Below are 22,273 nucleotides of genomic sequence, written 5' to 3' on the forward strand. Positions count from 1 at the left end.
GAACTGCTTATTCCTCCAAATGCTGTCTATCTCAGGATCAAGATCTGGAGTTATCAATGAGTTTTACCTCTATTCGCTACTTCTATGCTCTCAATTCCCTCATCCTACTTTAAAGCTTTTGTTCCTTTGAGATTCACCATCTCTAGCACTTCACGTTTTGAGTATTCCCCAACTCATCTCATTCTAGAGTTTTGATTTTTTTTTTACCCTCCCTTCTCTGAAGTGGTAGACTGATAATGCCCTTAATGTCTTCAGTGATCTCTGTATCTTTTGGTACTCACTTTACTTGACCACTTTTCAGAATTAGATATGGTTGACCATATTTTCCTTCCTGAAATTCACTCCTCTGGGCCTCTAAGTCACAGGGCTATATTTTATTATTCCAGGACCCTCACTTGGGATCATTTGATATCACCTGCCAGATGAGGGAATAAAAACAAAACAAACAAACAAAAAAACTCAATCACGTTAACTAGTTTCTTAAAGTTCCCAGTACGAATAAGAGGCATAACAGAAATGTAAATCTATGGCAAACATGGGATCTTTACCGCTACATTTTATGGACCTCCTGATTTTGAGGAGTTCTTAATTAGTTCAGTGATAAACAGAGGCCTTGGGAAGGCAGAAGGTAACATGGTGTTTCTGGAACCTGGAAATGGCAGTTGGATGTTGAAAGCAACTAGTGTTTCAGAAGATAAACCTCACTGACATCCTCCATACTATGACCTTTGAGCCTCAAGTGAGACTCTTATTACATCCCCAAAGTTTTAGTCAGATGCCTGAAATAATTATTTTTACCAAAAGAATAAAAAAAAATCGGTACAACAAATAACTTCCTGATCATGAAGCTGAATTCCTTTTACTTTAGGGCCACTTCTCTTGAGTCAACAAACGTTGTCTTTGTGTTTTTTGTTGGTGTCTTCATCTAATTATGCGCCTCATGTTTTACTGTCTCCATCAAAATACATTCAACATTATTTCCCTACTCTATTGCTACTTCTGGAAAATACAAACTTGACTTTTGTGAGTATTCTGATTCAAAATTATTTTGACAAATGTGTCTCCATAAAGGATTGCTAGTAACATGATTAGCTTTAAAATATGGCTGTATAAATTGTAACCTTCTTTTAAGTTAAATAACTCAACTGATACAATTTTTAATCTTCAAATGTTCCAATCATGTTTTTTCTTTCCTGCCACAAGAGAATATTAAGTCGATTAAAAACAGATTTTTGGCTCTATGCTGAGTAGAAACTTACCTAATAGTAACTTATTTAGTGTCCTTGTGAATACAGCTTTCTAATATGCCACCAGGGAGTAAATTCAACTTTGTGATAATTTGGATTATTAGGTATTTAAAAAATAAAACCTCAGCTAGAATTGTACTTTTAATACAAACAACATTGCTTTATGTTGTCAGCTCCCTAAGGAGAGTTACTCTTTTTTTATTGGAAGTAGTTTTTCCATTTACATAATTGATGTTCAGAAAAAGAATTTCAGATAATGATAATGTCATAAAAGGAAAGGTTATTTTCTATATCTATGTAAAAATGTGATGAGAGGTACATTTTGATTTGAGGAGAATGAAAGATTGGAACTCTGTGATGCTTTTGAGTAAAGTATATTTGATTATTTCCTTTCTTGTTTAGTCCAACCGTGGTTTAGGAGGACTCCTGCAAGAAGACAGGTGCATAAAGATATTTATCAACCAGATAAGAGTCCATTCAACCTGGAGGCTTATTTTACTTATTTATATCGCTATTGTAGAAATGCAGTTAAGTGCAAGGTCTACTGATGGAGATATCATGAAATGATAAAAAATTTATATTTGTTCTTGCTATTCTTATTATCTTTATATATAAACACATAGATAAAACACAATTTCGTAACAGAAAAGGAAATTGACTTTTTTTCCACTTTTAATTCTGTATTGAAAATATCTTCATCATAAAACACACTTTGGCCCATGCAATTTGATACCTACTTGCAAATCCTTATCAGCAACATACTTTTAGATCTTTGGATCCCTAAAACTCTTACTATCAAAGACATATTCTCTCACTTAAACCTGCTTATATACATGCCTTGGTTGAGTATTAATTTTCTTTTACCTTATTTGTAAGACAGTATTAAAGAGAATCACTATATAAATCAAAGTTATTATTTTGGTAAACTGATTATTCTTTATATTGTATGCAATAGCAAAAAGAAAAATAAGCAAATATCCTCCCAATTTAAGGGAGAATGAAAATGAATCCTTAGGAAGAGAGGTGAAAAAATAATGGTTTTATTAAAATAATTTACAATCATTCATTGAAGCTGAGCTGTACCTTTTATATAAGTTTTTCTCTATAAATTTCAATGAATCCTTCTCCACATCTTCTGTGGTAAAGAAAGCATTAGTGTTGTCATTTCCATGGAAGGCAGTAAAGCCGAGCTGCTGGGATGAGTTGCCCAAGGTTACACACACGTGGTAAACAACCCAAGTCTTCTGGTTCCAACACAAAGTGTTCTTTTTATTAACCACAGCTGCAACCTCACCATTTACATTTTGGAGAATAATTGGAAATAATTGGATTATTATTGGCATATCTTACATGTACCTAGAACTCTGATTCTGCATGTTTTTCCACCTTTAAAACCAAGCAGTAAAGTATGTTCCCCTTTTCTGGGGATATTTTTGGATTAAGTAATCTTAAGAAAACAAGTATCCTAAAAAAATATGATAATAAGAATTGCTGGTTGACTTTTATTCTTGCCACAGGCAGCAGTTTGGCAGGTGCATGTAAGTCTTGATGAGACTGTCTTATTAAATTATAGGACCAATTAGTGCACCTAGATATATTTTGACTGGTTCTATACATATGGCACCTATAAATTATAATTGGCTGGTGATGATTGTGACTTAACTATACCTGGAACTGTTAATCACATGTTATAATTTCATATAAATGATAAAAATAATTATAACTCCCAAATCTTGGTGATTGATTTAGCAATAGTCTTTTAGAAGTACCGTAATACCTTACCTAAGAGATTTTAATAATCTTGAATTGATTCAATGAGATATTTCTTCAAGTAGTTCTAAAAAATGCATAGATTTCATTATCTTTACTATGCTGTGACAAGTAAAACATTTTCCGTCCATGAGTTTTTGGAGATATGAATTCTGTCATGGAATTACAGACTGGAGTTTTATGATTGCTGAGAAAATAATCATTAAAGATAAATCTATTAAATCCTAATAAATAGACAAGTCATCTAAGCTTTAGCATCTACAGTTATGTGAGGTGGTAATGGTTCAATCTTCCACTTTTGTTAAGAAGCTGAAATGTTTTTCAAAGATATTGAATGTTAACAGCAAAAGATAAATTCTCTATGTTGACAGTGTTTCAAAAGAAGTGTCGATGTTATACTTATAGCAGGTGAATTACTCTTTAAAAATCTGTTGTCTGCATTCCTGTGTGTGGCTTCCTGATCCTCTCTAGTTTACAGCTTACAAGTATACTACCTGTCATCGTTCAGAAGGCTTGTTTCTAGTCTTCTTGGCTGAATATTCTGTGTGCCTTAAATTTTTAAGGACCAATATGGATGTGGCATAGACAGGTGATTCTCAAAGGTTAGCATTCACCAAAATTGCCTGATGGGCTTGTTGACATACAGTTGGCTACAACCTACCCCCCAGAGTATGAGACAGTAGATCTGGAGTAGGGCCTAACAAATAATATTTCCACCAAGTACTAGATGATGCCGCTGGTCTACAGCTTTTGATAACCACTGGTCTACAGTAATAGTTAATAGCTGGTTCTCTAGAGACGGACTGCCTAAATTAAAATTTATTTCTGTCACTTAATAGTTGGTTTACATTCGGTGAGCTGCTTTTAACTCTTGTGTGATTTAGCTTCCTCATCTGTACAATGAGTCTCATACTAGTACCCAGTTCATAGAACTATTCTAAGATAGTACCTGGAACAGAGTGAGCACTCAACAACAGTCAGATATTATCATTCTTTTCAGAGATCCATTTGACTCTAAGCTCATGATAGCCAATAAAAAAATTATCTTATTTTTTTAAATAAACATACTGTGTTCATGGTAAGGAATACTGAATATGGGGCAGATAATACCTGGAGTAATGTATTTAACTTTTGCAAACATATTTTTAGAAAGGCTTTGATAGTCTGGAATGAGTCCAGGGAAGGTAAAGAGACTTAAAATTCTGCCACATGAGGGAGGGGTAGAGACATTTTTTGAGAAGGGAGTCTGTATTAGTGACACCCTAACTGTGTTAGAATACTCAGGCACTTATCATTGCCTGAACACAGATATGCTATTCAGTGCTTTTTAAAGAATTTTTGCCTTAATATAAAGAACATTATATCAATTATATTTTTCCAAAAGAATGGCTTACTCTGTGTGTTTGTAAATTCCTTGTTATTTACTGTGTTTAAAAAAGAAATGAGCAATTTTTTATTATAAAGTTTGGAAAACTATGTCCTATCTTGCTAAGAAAGCTGAGTTAGCCTCTCTTTTAGGGACTTTCTATATCTAAAATACTCCTTGGTCTTATGAACTTGCTTTTACATTTGACCCCATAGATTATGTTTCCAAATGTCAGACTATATTTAAAGTCTATGCAATTATGATGGAGTGAAATGTGACACAAAATTTGTTAATTTTATTCAGTAAATTCTGCCTGCTTGGCCCCACAAGAAGTGGAATCTTGATTATGTCAGTCCTGTTGCTTAAATACTAGTCTGGGACTATTATACTGAGCTGTGACAAATTGGACTGTCCATAATTTCCAATCATGCCTGATTCCACTATTGTTGTATGAAGATGGACTGCACTATCTTAGTGCAACCACCTGGCTCACCACAATGCAAAGCTGCTTTTGCGGCAGAGACAACAAGAAGGCCTGCTGGCAAATAGGCTACTTGAATCAGACAGTAAAGTGAGAAGCAAGGAGTAATGGTTATGAAGGTGACTATCCTCAGGGAATATTTTTTGCTGTGAAGCATCTATCTATGAGTGTTTGGTGCATAATCCATTCAGTTTACTTAATGCTTTTGCCAAATCATGCCCTCATGTTTCTGTTTCCCTCCAGACAAATGAATATATGTGAAATGACAAAACTTTAGGTGATATGTGGCATGGAGATATTAAACAATAAACTACAGTGAAATAAAAGATTTAGAAGAATCTTCAGCAAAATCACTGTTATAAAAGAAAAGGCATGGAGTTGGATAGACCTGATTTAATGCCACTTCTTTTCCTTATTTATTTATTTATTTTTTTGAGACAGAGTTTTGCTCTTGTTGTCCAGGCTGGAGTGCAATGGCACAACCTCGGCTCACTGCAACCTCCGCCTCCTGGTTTCAAGGGATTCTCCTGCCTCAGCCTCCCAAGTAGTTGGGATTACAGGCATGTGTCACCACGCCAGGCTAATTTTGTATTTTTAGTAGAGACGGGTTTCTCCATGTTTGTCAAGCTGGTCTCAAACTCCTGACGTGAGGTGATCCGCCCACCTCAGCCTCTCAAAGTGCTGGGATTACAGGCGTGAGCCACCGCAACTGCCTAATGCCACTTCATTTACTAATTCCTGTTTGGACTTTAGCAAATTTCAGTAGGGCTTGGTTTCTTATCCATAAAATGGATAATTATGCCTTAAGCTTGTTGTTGTTTTGTTTGTAAACTGCGGGGAAAGATCTCCATGAACTAGGGAATGACATGTCCTCTTTGATAAGCAGACTTTTTACATCCAGTTATACAAGTCAAGTTATACAAAGCATAACTTGACAGTCACATGTAGTAAAAGACAAAATGGCTTATAAACATGCAACGCTTTTCTTGAATCTTAATTGAATGCATTTAGCATCTAAGGAAAGAAAAAGTCTTTGGACTTGTTCTAAGGAAAACACATGGACACTCAGGTACTGTTCAGGAACCAGGAAGTGAAATACAATACAACATCAACATCGACCACTCTGTTGCCATTTTAAAACTATGCCTTTGGCTTTAAACATTAAGTGTTTTGTTGTTGTTTTAATTCAATGTTCAACAAATACAAATCTGTGGAAAATTATCTTTCCTGTTTAAGACTAGTTATCTGAGAGAGTTCCAGTCTCTATTATGGTTATATTTGTCATTATAAATTGAGGCTTGTGGATTTGGTTAGTGAAAGGCAACCTGAGAGACTAATTCCCTCGCAGTGTGTATTAAAAGATTTCTGAGCCTGCATGGATGAGAGCCAAACCTTGCATACTCACCAGCATGATCCATTTTACCCTACGAGACCTTTTGGGAGACAGCCGGCCAGTTTGTTTCGAAGTAAATGCCCCTGGACACCAACTTTACTGCGTGCAGAAATTTTGAAACATCTTAATCTCCCTTGTTGTGAAGTTTTCAGATTTAGAGGCAATGTAAGGGAATTGACTATAACTTAACGGACAAGTCTTTACTAAATGTAACACATAATTAGATGTAGACTTCTGAATTCAAAATAGGTATTCTGAAAACCTATTGTATCTGGGATATGGTATTGAATGAGTAATTCAGTGGGAGTTACGAACGGACTGTAAAAATGTATTTGTTAAATGGTGAGCATATCATAATAAAAAGTAGACCATATTCACGGAATGCACCGTGTATGTCAGGCATTATATATGACCTTTTTTTCTTTGGAGACGGAGTCTCGCTCTGTCGCCCAGGCTGGAGTGCAGCGGCGCGATCTCGGCTCACTGCAATGCAACCTCCGCCTCCTGGGTTCACACCATTCTCCTGCCTCAGTCTCCCTAGTAGCTGGGACTGCAGGTGCCTGCCACCACGCCCGGCTGATTTTTCATATTTTTACTAGAGATAGGGTTTCACTGTGTTAGCCCGGATGGTCTCAATCTCCTGACCTTGTGATCTGCCTGCCTTGGCCTCCCAAAGTGCTGGGATTACAGGCGTGAGCCACCACGCCCGGCCATATATGACCTCTTAACCCTCAAAACATCCCTTGGAAGGAAGTTATCTTAGTCTCCCTTTAGGTAGCTGGGTCATAGTAAGGTGAAAATAACTCTCACAAGTTTCACAGCTGTTGAGTGCTTTGCCCAGAGAGTCTGGCAGAGACCCTGTGCTGAAAACACTCTGGAATAGTGTGGTATGTTAGACGATGTTGCAGAGATACAACTTGTTTCTTCCCAACATCTATCATACCACTTTTGCATGCTAAGAGGACATCTGTAAGATTGAGAATGCAAACAAAGAAACAAAAAACCCAAAAACAACTTAACTGTAATCTCCCGTTTTCCTTAGGTGTAACTTTTCTCCTTAGGTGTGACTAAATTCTGACTATGATAAAAGTTGTAAAGCTGGAATTCAGGAATGGCACATTAAAGGAAGAATAGGTAGTTTTTGAAATAATTGTATTATGTGTTTCGTTACTCTTCATCTTCTTTCCCTTTTGGTGGTAATGTAGGTATAAAGTTTGGAGCCCCAGCAATCATTTTGGATCTTGGGATGACCTCAAGGATGGAAGTCACATGCTAGTATGCTTATGCGGATAGAGAGTTGGTCTCTGATGAAATGCAAGCTGCAGTATCAAGTTTGGACATTTTTCATCTGGACCACTTTTTATTTGATGTAACCCTTGTGCATTTAAGCCAGTTACATTTTGAATTTTCTGTTATAGGTAATCAAATACAATCCTAACAGCTAACAAGAAAGAGAAGGCAGCAGTAAGAGAGAGAATATTTTTAACCATGTTTTTATATTAAAAATGGAAACGGGCAGCAGTGGTGATCTTTTTCATATCCCTCCGCTTCACTCATCTTTATCTTCTTTCATGGGTATCTCTGTCTTAATGCGACTTATGAGTTTGCTAGCACTTCAGCATAGTTTCATAAAGGCAGGATGGACCTGCTGTGGGATTTTAAATGATGTAACCGATAATGTCCCCTAAATGGAAAACTTGTGAAAATGAGAGGAAATTCTATGAATAACTATAATTGTCTAAAGGGTGTAAGCCAGGGCTGCTCTAGATATACCTGGATGTCAAGTCATCCTAGGTTTAATGATAGAAAGACTGAAGAAAAAGAGGAAAAGAAAGAAAGGTACTGTAATAGACGTGGACTAGAGAAATAGAGAATGACTGATTTTTAAAAATACATCTGATTTCTATTCTAAGGTGCTGCGCCGTTTCGTGAATCCTAAGTGTAATAAAGATTAGATACTGATAATGGTGCTTGCTATGATTATTATTACAAGGATGATCCCAATCATGATCTATAAAGCCTGTTCAGCATGAACACCAGGTTTCAAAGGGAGCTGATGAAAAAACAAGACCTAAAAGGAATCTCAGATTTCTGCCAATCCTTTGCAGGAACAATGCATCAGGGGCTGATAGAAATAAATAAGTCTGCTAGTTACAATTTCTTTTCCCAGAAAACCATAGGCGATCTAGGTAAGCTTTAAATAGACATGAAATTCTAGTTGATGTTCAGACCTTCTATGACCGCTAGAATTTGGAGTTTCAGATTTTTATGGCTAAAACGTGGGGTTTTCTCCGTGGTTTACAATAGCATACACTTAAGCAACAACATGAACAAACATACCTGTTTTTCTCTGAATCCTCCTGAATTAATGCTGAACAACCACCGAGGCAGAAAATAGGAGCAGATACATATGAAGAAGAATTCTTAGAGTATTAGAAGAGTATGGTGATACAGCAGTTTCTTGAGGGTGGACTTAAAAACAATAACGAGAAACCCAGTGGGAATGAGAAAAAATAATAGACTGGTTAATGACAGAGCTAACTAAAGAACAACAACAACAAAAAGAAAAACAAATAAATGTAGCCATTATATCAAAGGACAGAGAACCACAATATAAAAACTAAATGGGGAAAAAACTAGTAATAAAATGTCTCCTCTCAGATGGGCACAAGCTCATGATAGAAAGTCAGTAAAATTTTTTGAGTGTATTGTAGTTGATGATTCAGAGCAAGAAAAAAAAAAGGCTTTTTCTTCCCTAGTCTTCTAAATGAATCTTTCCATTGTGATCTCAACAAAAGGCCAAAATAATTAAAAAGGAGTAAGTTATGTGTGCATAACAACCGTGGAAAAACAGGTACCCAACAATGAAGAAAAGCAATGCAACTGAGAACAATAGTGCTTTCAGGATAAATGGCTTCCCAGAAGCTTAATTTCCAATGAGAAAAAAATGTTCTGAAAATTGTACCCAGGCTGTCACAGAACACAACATTTAGATGGTCTGTTATTCTGGGGAGATTAGCCATAGATAAAGAGAAACCTATTTTCAACTTTTAATTTTTCTCCCTGTCACAATGTGCTTTCTGGCTTATTTTGTTTGGCTTTAAGTGAGACAAAAATATTCTTCTACTTATAAATAACATACTGGTGGCAGGTGATTGAACTCCAACCTAGACATATATTGCTGAGAGAAATGAACAAAAGCACTTGTGGAAAGGAGAAAAGCAGAAATTAAGTTTACTATTTTATATGTTGCTTTTTCAAATTTTTAATCCTTAGCTTTTAAATTATCAAGAAATACATAATGTTAGAAAGGATAACAACGTCTAAAGTCACTTATTAAAAAAATCCTTTTAAATAGCTTTCTGGATAGTAAAACGAGCCAAATTTATTTTTAACTATTTCACTTATAAATTTTAGGGGTTTTTGTTACTCACAACAGATAAATCTATACACCACCACTTGCTCCCAATAAATTTTTTCAGTTTTCTTTTTTTTGGATTATTTTTGTTATATTTCATGTACTAATTGATACATACGAAAGAGAAGAAGTTGTATATGTAACAGAACACAATTTTTAAAATGAATATCAAACCAGTACCCAACCTAAGAGCCAGAATTATTGTATTTCCCCGAGTGTTCTTCATTCCCCAGCTCCATGAACAGATAATCACTGTCCTAGATTTCATGTTTTAATCTCGTACTATTTCTGAAAAACACAATTTTATTGCATATATGTTTTTTCTCTATGTAAAACATTATTAGTTTTGCTTGCTCTTAATTTGTATAGAAATTGAATCACACTTCGTTTGGTCTTCTAAATTAGATTTTTTTTTTTGCTCTGTATTGCAAAGAATCACATGCATTGTATGTAGCTGTAGAACCTTCCTTTTCACTGCTATGAAATCCCATCACATACACAGAGTGCAATGTGTTAATTTTTCCGTTGAATAATATTTTTGTTTTTGTTTTTATTTGTTATGAACAAAGCTGCTACGGCCATTCCTGTGCAGAACTCCATTTTCACGTGCAAAACTAGATCTATATTTTTAGCGGATAAATCTAGCATTGGAAATTTATTTTAATACAGTAGGTGAATATTCGACTTGAAGGATAATTCCATCTTGTTTTCCAACATGGTTATATCAATTTATACCTTCAATAAAGGGTTTAGGAGCTCTAATTGATTTATATCATTTCCAACACTTGGTATTTTCCGATTTAATTCTGGAAATGTAATAGGTATAAAACTGTATTTCAACGCCATTTTAGTTTGCATTTCCTGATTACTAATGCAGTTGAATATTTTATCCATCTACATTTTCTTGATAATTCCTCTTTTATATGTCCATGTCTTTTGCAAATTTACACATCAGATTGTTTTCAATCTACTTGTTTTTTTTTTTTTTTTTTTCATTCAGAATGGTTTATTACTCACGTATTGAGCAGTGTGGCTCCCAACCAGATCCAAAAGTGGCTTGAGAAAGCCAGAAAAGGAGACTGGCTTTGGGCTTTTATGTTGGTCAGGGTGTGGCTCAGATGAGGATGCCATCCAGCAAGCCTGCCCTTTGTAAGTGAACTTCCCGCCTGCTGATGCCAATGGAGGGAACACTTGGACTTTCTTAGCAGCTTGCCCACATGGAGGGTAAGAGGAAAAGTGGGAGTGGTGGGGTTCAAAGTTGTCTCCAGTGAAACATCAAAATTAGAGTCAGACTCATAAGTTATAAGGTAGGAACCCAACTTCACTGTATCCATGTGGTTAGCCAATTGCCTTTGTGCCATTCACTGCATAGTCCTTTCTTTCCCCAGGGTTCTGAATAGAATATCTCTGTTCTACACCAAGTTTTATGTCTGAGTGGGTCTGTTTTTGTAACATTTTTAAAATTTGTTCATGCTGGTGCCATTGTATTCACTATTATCTAAATTATAATAAATATTGATATTAGGTAGGGTAAGTTTCTACCAACATTTTTTTCTTCTTCATCAATACTTTGTTGACTATTTGCCCTTACTCTTTCATGCAAATTTTAGAATCAGTTTGTCAAGTTATGTGGATGAAAAAAGCTTTTGTTTTTATATTACATCAAATTTATGAATCAGTTTTGGGAAAATTGGCATACATAAAACATTGAGATAGCCTATCTAATTAACAGGCATAAAATTTCACATGAGCAAGTTGCATAAGCTCTAGAGATCTTCCAATGTACAGCTATTGTACCTATAGTTAACAATACTGTATTGTATACTTAAAAATTTAACAGGGTAGATTTCAGGTTAAGTGTTTTACAACAATAAACTTATTTATTTATTTATTTATTTATTATTATACTTTAAGTTTTAGGGTACATGTGCACATTGTGCAGGTTAGTTACATATGTATACATGTGCCATGCTGGTGCACTGCACCCACTAACTCGTCATCTAGCATTAGGTATATCTCCCAGTGCTATCCCTCCTCCCTACCCCCACCCCACAACAGTCCTCAGAGTGTGATGTTCCCCTTCCTGTGTCCATGTGATCTCATTGTTCAATTCCCACCTATGAGTGAGAATATGCGGTGTTTGGTTTTTTGTTCTTGTGATACTTTACTGAGAATGATGATTTCCAATTTCATCCATGTCCCTACAAAGGACATGAACTCATCATTTTTTATGGCTGCATAGTATTCCATGGTGTATATGTGCCACATTTTCTTAATCCAGTCTATCATTGTTGGACATTTGGGTTGGTTCCATGTCTTTGCTATTGTGAATAATGCCGCAATAAACATACGTGTGCATGTGTCTTTATAGCAGCATGATTTATAGTCCTTTGGGTATATACCCAGTAATGGGATGGCTGGGTCAAATGGTATTTCTAGTTCAAGATCCCTGAGGAATTGCCACACTGACTTCCACAATGGTTGAACTAGTTTACAGTCCCACCAACAGTGTAAAAGTGTTCCTATTTCTGCACATCCTCTCCAGCACCTGTTGTTTCCTGACTTTTTAATGATTGCCATTCTAACTGGTGTGAAATGGTATCTCATTGTGGTTTTGATTTGCATTTCTCTGATGGCCAGTGATGGTGAGCATTTTTTCATGTGTTTTTTGGCTGCATAAATGTCTTCTTTTGAGAAGTGTCAGTTCATGTCCTTCGCCCACTTTTTGATGGGGTTGTTTGTTTTTTTCTTGTAAATTTGTTTGAGTTCATTGTAGATTCTGGATATTAGCCCTTTGTCAGATGAGTAGGTTGTGAAAATTTTCTCCCATTTTGTAGGTTGCCTGTTCACTCTGATGGTAGTTTCTTTTGCTGTGCAGAAGCTCTTTAGTTGAATTAGATCCCATTTGTCAATTTTGGCTTTTGTTGCCATTGCTTTTGGTGTTTTAGACATGAAGTCCCTGCCCATGCCTATGTCCTGAATGGTAATGCCTAGGTTTTCTTCTGGGTTTTTATGGTTTTAGGTCTAACGTTTAAGTCTTTAATCCATCTTGAATTGATTTTTTGTATAAGGTTTAAGGAAGGGATCCAGTTTCAGCTTTCTACATATGGCTAGCCAGTTTTCCCAGCACCATTTATTAAATAGGGAATCCTTTCCCCATTGCTTGTTTTTCTCAGGTTTGTCAAAGATCAGATAGTTGTAGATATGCGGCGTTATTTCTGAGGGCTCTGTTCTGTTCCATTGATCTATATCTCTGTTTTGGTACCAGTACCATGCTGTTTTGGTTACTGTAGCCTTGTAGTATAGTTTGAAGTCAGGTAGTGTGATGCCTCCAGCTTTGTTCTTTTGCCTCAGGATTGACTTGGTGATGTGGGCTCTTTTTTGGTTCCATATGAACTTTAAAGTAGTTTTTTCCAATTCTGTGAAGAAAGTCGTTGGTAGCTTGATGGGGATGGCATTGAATCTGTAAATTACCTTGGGCAGTATGGCCATTTTCACGATATTGATTCTTCCTACTCTTGAGCATGGAATGTTTTTCCATTTGTTTGTATCCTCTTTTATTTCCTTGAGCAGTGGTTTGTAGTTCTCCTTGAAGAGGTCCTTCACATCCCTTGTAAGTTGGATTCCTAGGTATTTTATTCTCTTTGAAGCAATTGTGAATGGGAGTTCACTCATGATTTGGCTCTCTGTTTGTCTGTTGTTGGTGTATAAGAATGCTTGTGATTTTTGTACATTGATTTTGTATCCTGAGACTTTGCTGAAGTTGCTTATCAGCTTAAGGAGATTTTGGGCTGAGACAATGGGGTTTTCTAGATATACAATCATGTCGTCTGCAAACAGGGACAATTTGACTTCCTCTTTTCCTAATTGAATACCCTTTATTTCCTTCTCCTGCCTAATTGCCCTGGCCAGAACTTCCAACACTATGTTGAATAGGAGTGGTGAGAGAGGGCATCCCTGTCTTGTGCCAGTTTTCAAAGGGAATGCTTCCAGTTTTTGCCCATTCAGTATGATATTGGCTGTGGGTTTGTCATAGATAGCTCTTATTATTTTGAGATACGTCCCATCAATACCTAATTGATTGAGAGTTTTTAGCCTGAAGGGTTGTTGAATTTTGTCAAAGGCTTTTTCTGCATCTATTGAGATAATCATGTGGTTTTTGTCTTTGGCTCTGTTTATATGCTGGATTACATTTATTGATTTGCATATATTGAACCAGCCTTGCATCCCAGGGATGATGCCCACTTGATCATGGTGGATAAGCTTTTTGATGTGCTGCTGGATTTGGTTTGCCAGTATTTTATTGAGGATTTTTGCATCAATGTTCATCAAGGATATTGGTCTAAAATTCTCTTTTTTTGTTGTGTCTCTGCCAGGCTTTGGTATCAGGATGATGCTGGCCTCATAAAATGAGTTAGGGAGGATTCCCTCTTTTTCTATTGATTGGAATAGTTTCAGAAGGAATGGTACCAGTTCCTCCTTGTACCTCTGGTAGAATTCGGCTGTGAATCCATCTGGTCCTGGACTCTTTTGTTGGTAAGCTATTGATTATTGCCACAATTTCAGCTCCTGTTATTGGTCTATTCAGAGATTCAACTTCTTCCTGGTTTAGTCTTGGGAGGGTGTATGTGTCGAGAAATTTATCCATTTCTTCTAGATTTTCTAGTTTATTTGCGTAGAGGTGTTTGTAGTATTCTCTGATGGTAGTTTGTATTTCTGTGGGACCGGTGGTGATATCCCCTTTATCATTTTTTATTGCGTCTATTTGATTCTTCTCTCTTTTTTTCTTTATTAGTCTTGCTAGTGGTCTATCAATTTTGTTGATCCTTTCAAAAAACCAGCTCCTGGATTCGTTAATTTTTTGAAGGGTTTTTTGTGTCTCTATTTCCTTCAGTTCTGCTCTGATTTTAGTTATTTCTTGCCTTCTGCTAGCTTTTGAATGTGTTTGCTCTTGCTTTTCTAGTTCTTTTAATTGTGATGTTAGGGTGTCAATTTTGGATCTTTCCTGCTTTCTCTTGTGGGCATTTAGTGCTACAAATTTCCCTCTACACACTGCTTTGAATGTGTTCCAGAGATTCTGGTATGTTGTGTCTTTGTTCTCGTTGGTTTCAAAGAACATCTTTATTTCTGCCTTCATTTCATTATGTACCCAGTTGTCATTCAGGAGCAGGTTGTTCAGTTTCCATGTAGTTGAGCAGTTTTGAGTGAGATTCTTAATCCTGAGTTCTAGTTTGATTGCACGGTGGTCTGAGAGATAGTTTGTTATAATTTCTGTTCTTTTACATTTGCTGAGGAGAGCTTTACTTCCAACTATGTGGTCAATTTTGGAATAGGTGTGATGTGGTGCTGAAAAAAATGTGTATTCTGTTGATTTGGGATGGAGAGTTCTGTAGATGTCTATTAGGTCCGCTGGGTGCAGAGCTGAGTTCAATTCCTGGATATCCTTGTTGACTTTCTGTCTGGTTGATCTGTCTAATGTTGACAGTGGGGTGTTAAAGTCTCCCATTATTAATGTGTGGGAGTCGAAGTCTCTTTGTAGGTCACTCAGGACTTGCTTTATGAATCTGGGTGCTCCTGTATTGGGTGCATATATATTTAGGATAGTTAGCTCTTCTTGTTGAATTGATCCCTTTACCATTATGTAATGGCCTTCTTTGTCTCTTTTGATCTTTGTTGGTTTCAAGTCTGTTTTATCAGAGACTAGGATTGCAACCCCTGCCTTTTTTTGTTTTCCATTTGTTTGGTAGATCTTCCTCCATCCTTTTATTTTGAGCCTATGTGTGTCTCTGCCCATGAGATGGGTTTCCTGAATACAGCGCACTGATGGGTCTTGACTTTTTATCCAATTTGCCAGTCAGTGTCTTTTAATTGGAGCATTTAGTCCATTTACATTTACAGTTACTACTGTTATGTGTGAATTTGATCCTGTCATTATGATGTTAGCTGGTTATTTTGCTCGTTAGTTGATGCAGTTTCTTCCTAGTCTCGATGGTCTTTACATTTTGGCATGATTTTGCAGCGGCTGGTACTGGTTGTTCCTTTGCATGTTTAGCGCTTCCTTCAGGAGCTCTTTTAGGGCAGGCCTGGTGGTGACAAAATCTCTCAGCATTTGCTTGTCTGTAAAGTATTTTATTTCTCCTTCGCTTATGAAGCTTATTTTGGCTGGATATGAAATTCTGGGTTGAAAATTCTTTTCTTTAAGAATGTTGAATATTGGCCCCCACTCTCTTCTGGCTTGTAGAGTTTCTGCCGAGAGATCTGCTGTTAGTCTGATGGGCTTCCCTTTGAGGGTAACCTGACCTTTCTGTCTGGCTGCCCTTAACATTTTTTCCTTCGTGTCAACTTTGGTGAATCTGACAATTATGTGTCTTGGTGTTGCTCTTCTCGAGGAGTATCTTTGTGGTGAACAATAAACTTTTTTTTTAAAAAAATCTATTAATATAGAAATTCTCATCTGCATGGATTTTAATATCTTCAAATAAGCTACACCGCATTTTTGCACAAATTTTAATTGGCTTCTTCCTACTTATAGTTTCAGCTGCTACTATAAAAGCAACTTAAAAACTTCATTTGTACTACCTGCTGCTGTGTTTAAAAATTCATTTTTATATATTTTCCTTAAGGCACGTGTTATAAATTATTTAACAACTCAGCAATATTGAGCTATCTTTTTATGCTTACCTCTGTTTAATAAGTGATGGAATCCTTGCCAATGAGAGGCATTGGTTTTATTTGGAAGAGGGAATATAACCAGTCTTCAAGTGTTATTATTGCTCCTTGGTAGCAGAGACCTCGTGTGGGCTTTACAGATGTTATATTTTGTGTTGGATTCTTTGCTTACTGTATACATACTTTTTTTTACTCCAAAAAGTTTTTTAGAGACAGGGGTCTCACTGTGTTGTCCAGGCTGGGTTTGAACCCCTGGCCTCAAGCAATCCTGCCTCAGCCTCCTGTGTAGCTGGGATTACGGGCATGAGCCACTATGCATAGCAGTGCTTACTGTTTTAAATTACTTGCACTACTATCACACTAAAGGCAGCAGTGATAATTGTTGGTGGTTTCCTTTGATTTTCTTTTGTTATTACAAATTGCAGACTCTCTTGATTCTTGTAGTAAACTTGAGAGTTCAGAGTGAATTTTCTTGTCTTTGGTCCTACCACCCCTTTAAAATACTAATTATTTATCTCTGTAGTAAAGTATCTCATACTTGAAATGCCTAGAGTTTCTTCTAATATTTTATGACCAACATTTTATTAATACAACAATCCAAGTTATACCCCATTATTTTTCTGTTTTTTAGTTTTCCATGTAAGCAAATATATAATATGCAAGTCATAACAGTTTTTTTTAAAAAAAATATGGCTCTCCAATTCTTAAGTCATCAATTTATTTTTCTTGTCTTAGTGCACTGGCTAGGTCTTCCAGTATAATAATAAACAGAATTGGTGGCAATTATTCTTTTATGATTTTAAAAAGAATTCTACTTACATTTCATAAATAAGAATTTTGTATACTGTGATATATTAGTAGAAGTCCTTTACCCCTTTTCCAGGATAGTTGTGTAACAATGTATTTTTTGGTTTGTTAATAATTTTATTATCGATGGGTAATACCTTTTTCAAAGGTTTTTGTTGGTTGGTTTGTTTTAGGAAATAAGATTTAAATTGAAATTCAATTTATTTAAAGTTATAGGTCAACTTAGGTTAACTAACCTATAATGAAACAGCCTGATTTGCTCTATAACTTTTAGAGAAAATAAATGGCAGTTTATTTTTTCTGGAACTGCTTTCATTTAAATTATATATATTTTTAATTTATACATAAATTATATATAATTCATATATTTTGTATATATTTTATATAATTTATATATTTTTTAAAATTTCTATTTTCTGACAGAAACTAATTCATTTTAAATTTCTGCTGTAGTGTTACTTTTCTTCAATTTCCTGTCTAATATTTTTTGTGACTTCTCTATTTCTTGGTTTATCTATATTATTAAGCTTCAAAAATTTGTCTTCATTGCTTCTTTTCATCTTTAATGGTTATTTTAAATTTCAATTAAGTCTGCTTTGATTATCGGTTTCTGTGTTTTCTGTGTTTTTTTTTCTGTTTCTCCAACTATTTTTTAAAGATTGATTACTTGGCTAGTCGTGGTGGCTCACACCTGTGAACCCAACACTTTGAGAAGCTACAGAGGGAGGATCCCTTGTGCTCGGGAGTTCAAGACCAGCCTGGGCAACATAGTGATATCCTGTCTCAAAAAAAAAAAAAAAAGTTGGATTATTTCCTTTCCCTCAAATTTGTACGTTCTTTTGTCTAATGTTTTAGTATTTATTATCTTTAAACTTCATACTTTCAATTCATCACAGCTAGGTATACACAATATTTATTTCTATTTTCAAACATGTTACCGTAATATTTTCTCACTCTCTATGCGTGTCAGACCTTTCTGGTATCACTATCTTCCTCCGGAGACATACACTTTAGAAGTCCCTTTAGTGAAGGTCCATTTCTGCCATTTCATGTTTTTTTCTTTATTTTAATATCCCAAAATGAGTTTATTTTACTGTCATTTATAAAAAATAATTTCTTGTCAGGTTGTAAGTTAACTTTAAAAAAATCCCTTTGATGATTTCACTGTCTTCTTGCTTTAATGCTTGCCATTGAAAAGTCAGTAATTTTAAGTTATATGCATTTTCTTTTTCTCTCTGGATGCCTGTAAAAAAGAAATTGTGTCTGCTTCTTCTCAGATTCAGGGATGGCACAGGCTTGGCGCTAATTTAGTCTACTTTGTGGGAAATGTCTTAATATGGGAGTTCAGGGTTATGTGGCTCAGTCACCCCAGCTTGTCCCGGGCCTGAGGATGACTACTGATCACGGGGCTTTTTGCATCCCCTTGAGTCTTTAAGCTCATCTTCCCCAGCTCCAGTTTCAGCCTGTTATTTGTTTAACACAGTCATTTACTTTATTGTTTCTGGTGGCTTTTTTTTTTTTGTAGGTGATTTTCTCACATTTCATTTACTGTATATCGAAAATATTGTTACTTTAAAATCTAGGATCTAGTTGTTTGATATTGTAGAGGTTCTCAGAGTACCTACATCTCTGTACAACCAGAAGCAAATGTTCTTTCATGAATACAGTTTTATTCTAACACAGTCACACCATTAATTTATTTATTGTCTAAACACTATAATTATAGATTTAAGTAGTTGTAATATAAAGCATACGGCCTACAGAGCCTAAAATATTTACTATGTGATCCTTTACAGACAATTCTTTGCCAACCCTTGACAGTTCTACAGGACTAAAAACTAATTTACATCTGCTCCATTGTCTATGCTTAACATTTACTGCATCTTTGTATCAATTAACATGCTTTCAGTTGCACGTAATAGTCCCAATTCATGACATTTCCAGATTTAATAAACTGATTAATTCAGCAACTTACACAACATTATTAAAGACAGTTTATTTGATTTCCTGAATCATCCTCAGTGTGCTAGTCTTTGTTCTCCAGTTCATGGTAGTAAGATGGCTGCTAGATGATCATGCAGACACAGTAGGAAGAGATCATTTCCTAATGTTAATCTTTTTGTGTATCAGCCAGGAAAAGCCTTTCCTGAACACATCCCTCTGCACATTTTCCCTCACATCTAAGATAGTGTTATCTGTTCATACCTAAACCTGCCACTGGCTAGAAGAATAAGTGTCATGATTAATGTAGAAGTCAAGTTTCTGCTGCAATAATGGCATGAAGCAAACATTCCCAGTATTTCAATGGCTTCTATTGTGAAATATTTCTCCTCACAGGTCTGCAGGTCAGATAATATAGCTTTTTCTTTAGAATACAGGTCAGGCTAAGGTCCTTTCCACATTCCCTCTCTTTGAAACTGTTGCTGATTGGGTTATGCTTTTCTAATGGGGGCAGATAGGATCTCCAAGAGGGCAAATAAAACCACCCAGGCACATTTAAGGCCCTGGTAGGGCCTGGCATACATTATATCAGCCCACCTTCATTGGCCAAGGCAAGTCACACAAGTTCAGTATTAGTATAGGAAAAAAGACCTCTTAAGGGGGAAGCATAAAGTCACACGATAAATGGTATGGTTATACAATCCTATTACAGGGAGGGATAAATGATTGAAAACCATAATCAATCTTTACGACTAGCTCAGATAAATCAAAATTTTGCTCTTGAATTGGGTAGAGGATCAAACTCCCAGAAATATTATCACTACTTGATATGATCACGAAATAAGTTTTGTTATCAAAAGATAAAGAATGGATGCAGCTTTAGTCTTCATTCGCTTCATTCCAAGTGCTGTTGCAATATTTCCCGTACCTGAGGAAACTCAAAGGGATGGCTTTAATGCTATCAGAAATCTAAGTCCTTAGAGTAAGAAAATAAATACAAAATATTCAAAAATTGCTTGTACTGAATAGCGCATATTGATAACAATAGTCAAACATAATATGCCACTATTTTCTCCACAAACAAAAGTCCCCCAAATAAATCGCATCTCTCCAGTCTTGTCACTTAGAAATAGTAACTTAAATATTTTCCATTTAAAATAGTCTAGAGACTCAAATTTCTTACTGTTGTCATCTTTCACACATGAAAACTGTTTCAATGTTTTTTTTTTCTAATAGTATTGCTTAAAACACTAATTTCTTCCTACTTTTTTATTTCTTTCTTTGTTTTGAGACGGAATCTCACTCTGTCGCCCAGGCTGGAGTGCAGTGGTGGGATCTTGGCTCACTGCAACCTCTGCCTCCCGGGTTCAGTGGGACTACTGAGTAGCTGGGACTACAGGCGCCCGCCACCATGCCTGGCTAATTTTTTGTATTTTTAGTAGAGACTGGGTTTCACCGTGTTAGCCAGGATGCTCTCGATCTCCTGACCTCATGATCCGCCCGCCTCGGCCTCCCAAAGTGCTGGGATTACAGGCATGAGCCACTGTGCTCGGCCTCTTCCTACTTTTTACAAACTGTATTTTTTAATCAATGATATAAAAACTGACTTCTTTTGTATAAGTTACTCTTCTTACTATTTTTCTGATATGATTGTCAAAAGACATGATCTTTTATGACACTGAACCTTGAGGACATATTTATTAACCTTTTTCCTTAGAAGTTAATAAAGGGAGGTTACTTTCCAGTAGTTGATCTTATTTTTAAGATTTGCTATAAGTTGTGAAGAGTCATTCAAAATAAATCATTTTTCAACCCATCCCTCCAGTCATACCGATAAGAAAGGCATTTTTTTCGATCACGTCTTGTTAATGAGCACATTCTTTGGGGATGCCTTGGTCCTAATTACAAGTGGGCAGGCAGCCATGAGTGCAGGCTGGAAGACCCGGTGAGCGGCAGGCCAGGGAAAGCATGCGGTGGTGCTGGGGGCACCCGTGCGGGACAGAGCTGACTCTAAGGCTCCAGGGAGCAATGGTAAGCTGCAAAATGGCACTAAGGGAAGCACACAGAAAATTACCAGAGAAAGACACATGGTTGGGATGTCCAAAGCTAAGAAGAAATCTCTAAAATGACTAGTGAGAGGGAAATGGTAGATGGAGTCCCTGAGATAAAAAATAAATAATAAACTAAGTGTCTGCACGAGGCAAAGCTAGATATCACAGTGCCGAATGGCAGGCAAGTCCTCCAACAGCCTAATTTGTAAGGGTACAGCTGCCAAGGAGGGTCAAACCAAAGTAAACTCTCAAACCTAAGTATTACCAGTTAGCATCCTATCTTAGGGTCACAAGTGAAAATTTCAAGGGTTGGGAAAGTGATTATTATTATTGTCAGTTCTCCCTCTGTTTTGTGTAGGTGAACTCATTGTTCAAACAATACTGAGAGAATATGCAGACAGTGGTATACAAAGTTGAATAAAAACATTTTGAAGATATTTATCTTTTGAAAGATATTTGTACCTAGACCCAACTCGGTTAAGCTGTTAATGCAACTTCTATGTATCAGGTTTTCCTCTGGAATTTCACAGCCTCTTATTTTCTCCGAGGACCTTTGGCTGTTAAACAGTGTTCATGTAAGCCCACACCACTGGCCAGAAGAGGCATGCTCAGAAATCACCATTGAAAGCCCCAAACGACATCAAGGAAAACCAGTAAACATAAGAAAAGTTAGGGATGAAAGACACCTGGTCAGTTTTTCTCACTCCCATGCCACGTCAGATTTACAATATGGATTACGTCAGAGCTATTCATCTGGATTACGGTGAGTGTCAGTTTGCTATGTGCTAAGTACCACAAACTGGGTATCTTCAACAACAAATTGCCTCAAAGTTCTGGAAGCTGAAAGTCTATAATCACTATGTCAGCAGGTTTGGTTCCTTTGGGGGCTTCAAAGAAGATTCTCTTCTATTCCGCTCTCATAGCTTTCAATGGTTTGTTAGCATCTTTCTTTGAAATCCTTTGGCTTGTAGATGTAGCACCCCTACATCTCTGCCTTCATCTTATTTGGTGTTCTTCCCGTGCATGCGTCTGCGTGCGCCTTTCTCCTTTTTATAAGGATACCAATCGTATTGGAAAGACCTACCCTAATGACCTCACTTTACCTTGATTGTGCCTGTAAATATCCTATT

General features: G+C 36.3%; 2 long non-coding RNA genes across 2 annotated transcripts in view; one reads left to right on the plus strand and one right to left on the minus strand.

Moving 5' to 3' along the window:
* Positions 1 to 3,457, plus strand: part of AGA-DT (AGA divergent transcript) — a 388,110-nt gene extending 384,653 nt beyond the window's left edge. The window contains exon 5 of the long non-coding RNA XR_008547667.2: positions 1,650 to 3,457. This is a non-coding gene — a long non-coding RNA (AGA divergent transcript). The remainder of the gene's footprint in view (positions 1 to 1,649) is intronic.
* LOC107974493 (uncharacterized) overlaps positions 1 to 22,273 on the minus strand; it is a 228,033-nt gene that overhangs the window by 19,492 nt on the left and 186,268 nt on the right. Inside the window, exons 3-6 of the long non-coding RNA XR_001717309.2 lie at positions 8,598 to 8,729; positions 6,270 to 6,356; positions 3,030 to 3,204; positions 282 to 415 (exon numbers count right to left, since the gene is read on the minus strand). This is a non-coding gene — a long non-coding RNA (uncharacterized LOC107974493). The remainder of the gene's footprint in view (positions 1 to 281; positions 416 to 3,029; positions 3,205 to 6,269; positions 6,357 to 8,597; positions 8,730 to 22,273) is intronic.

The sequence above is a fragment of the Pan troglodytes genome, chromosome 3, assembly GCF_028858775.2.
Source record: "Pan troglodytes isolate AG18354 chromosome 3, NHGRI_mPanTro3-v2.0_pri, whole genome shotgun sequence".
Taxonomy (NCBI): Eukaryota; Metazoa; Chordata; class Mammalia; order Primates; family Hominidae; genus Pan; species Pan troglodytes.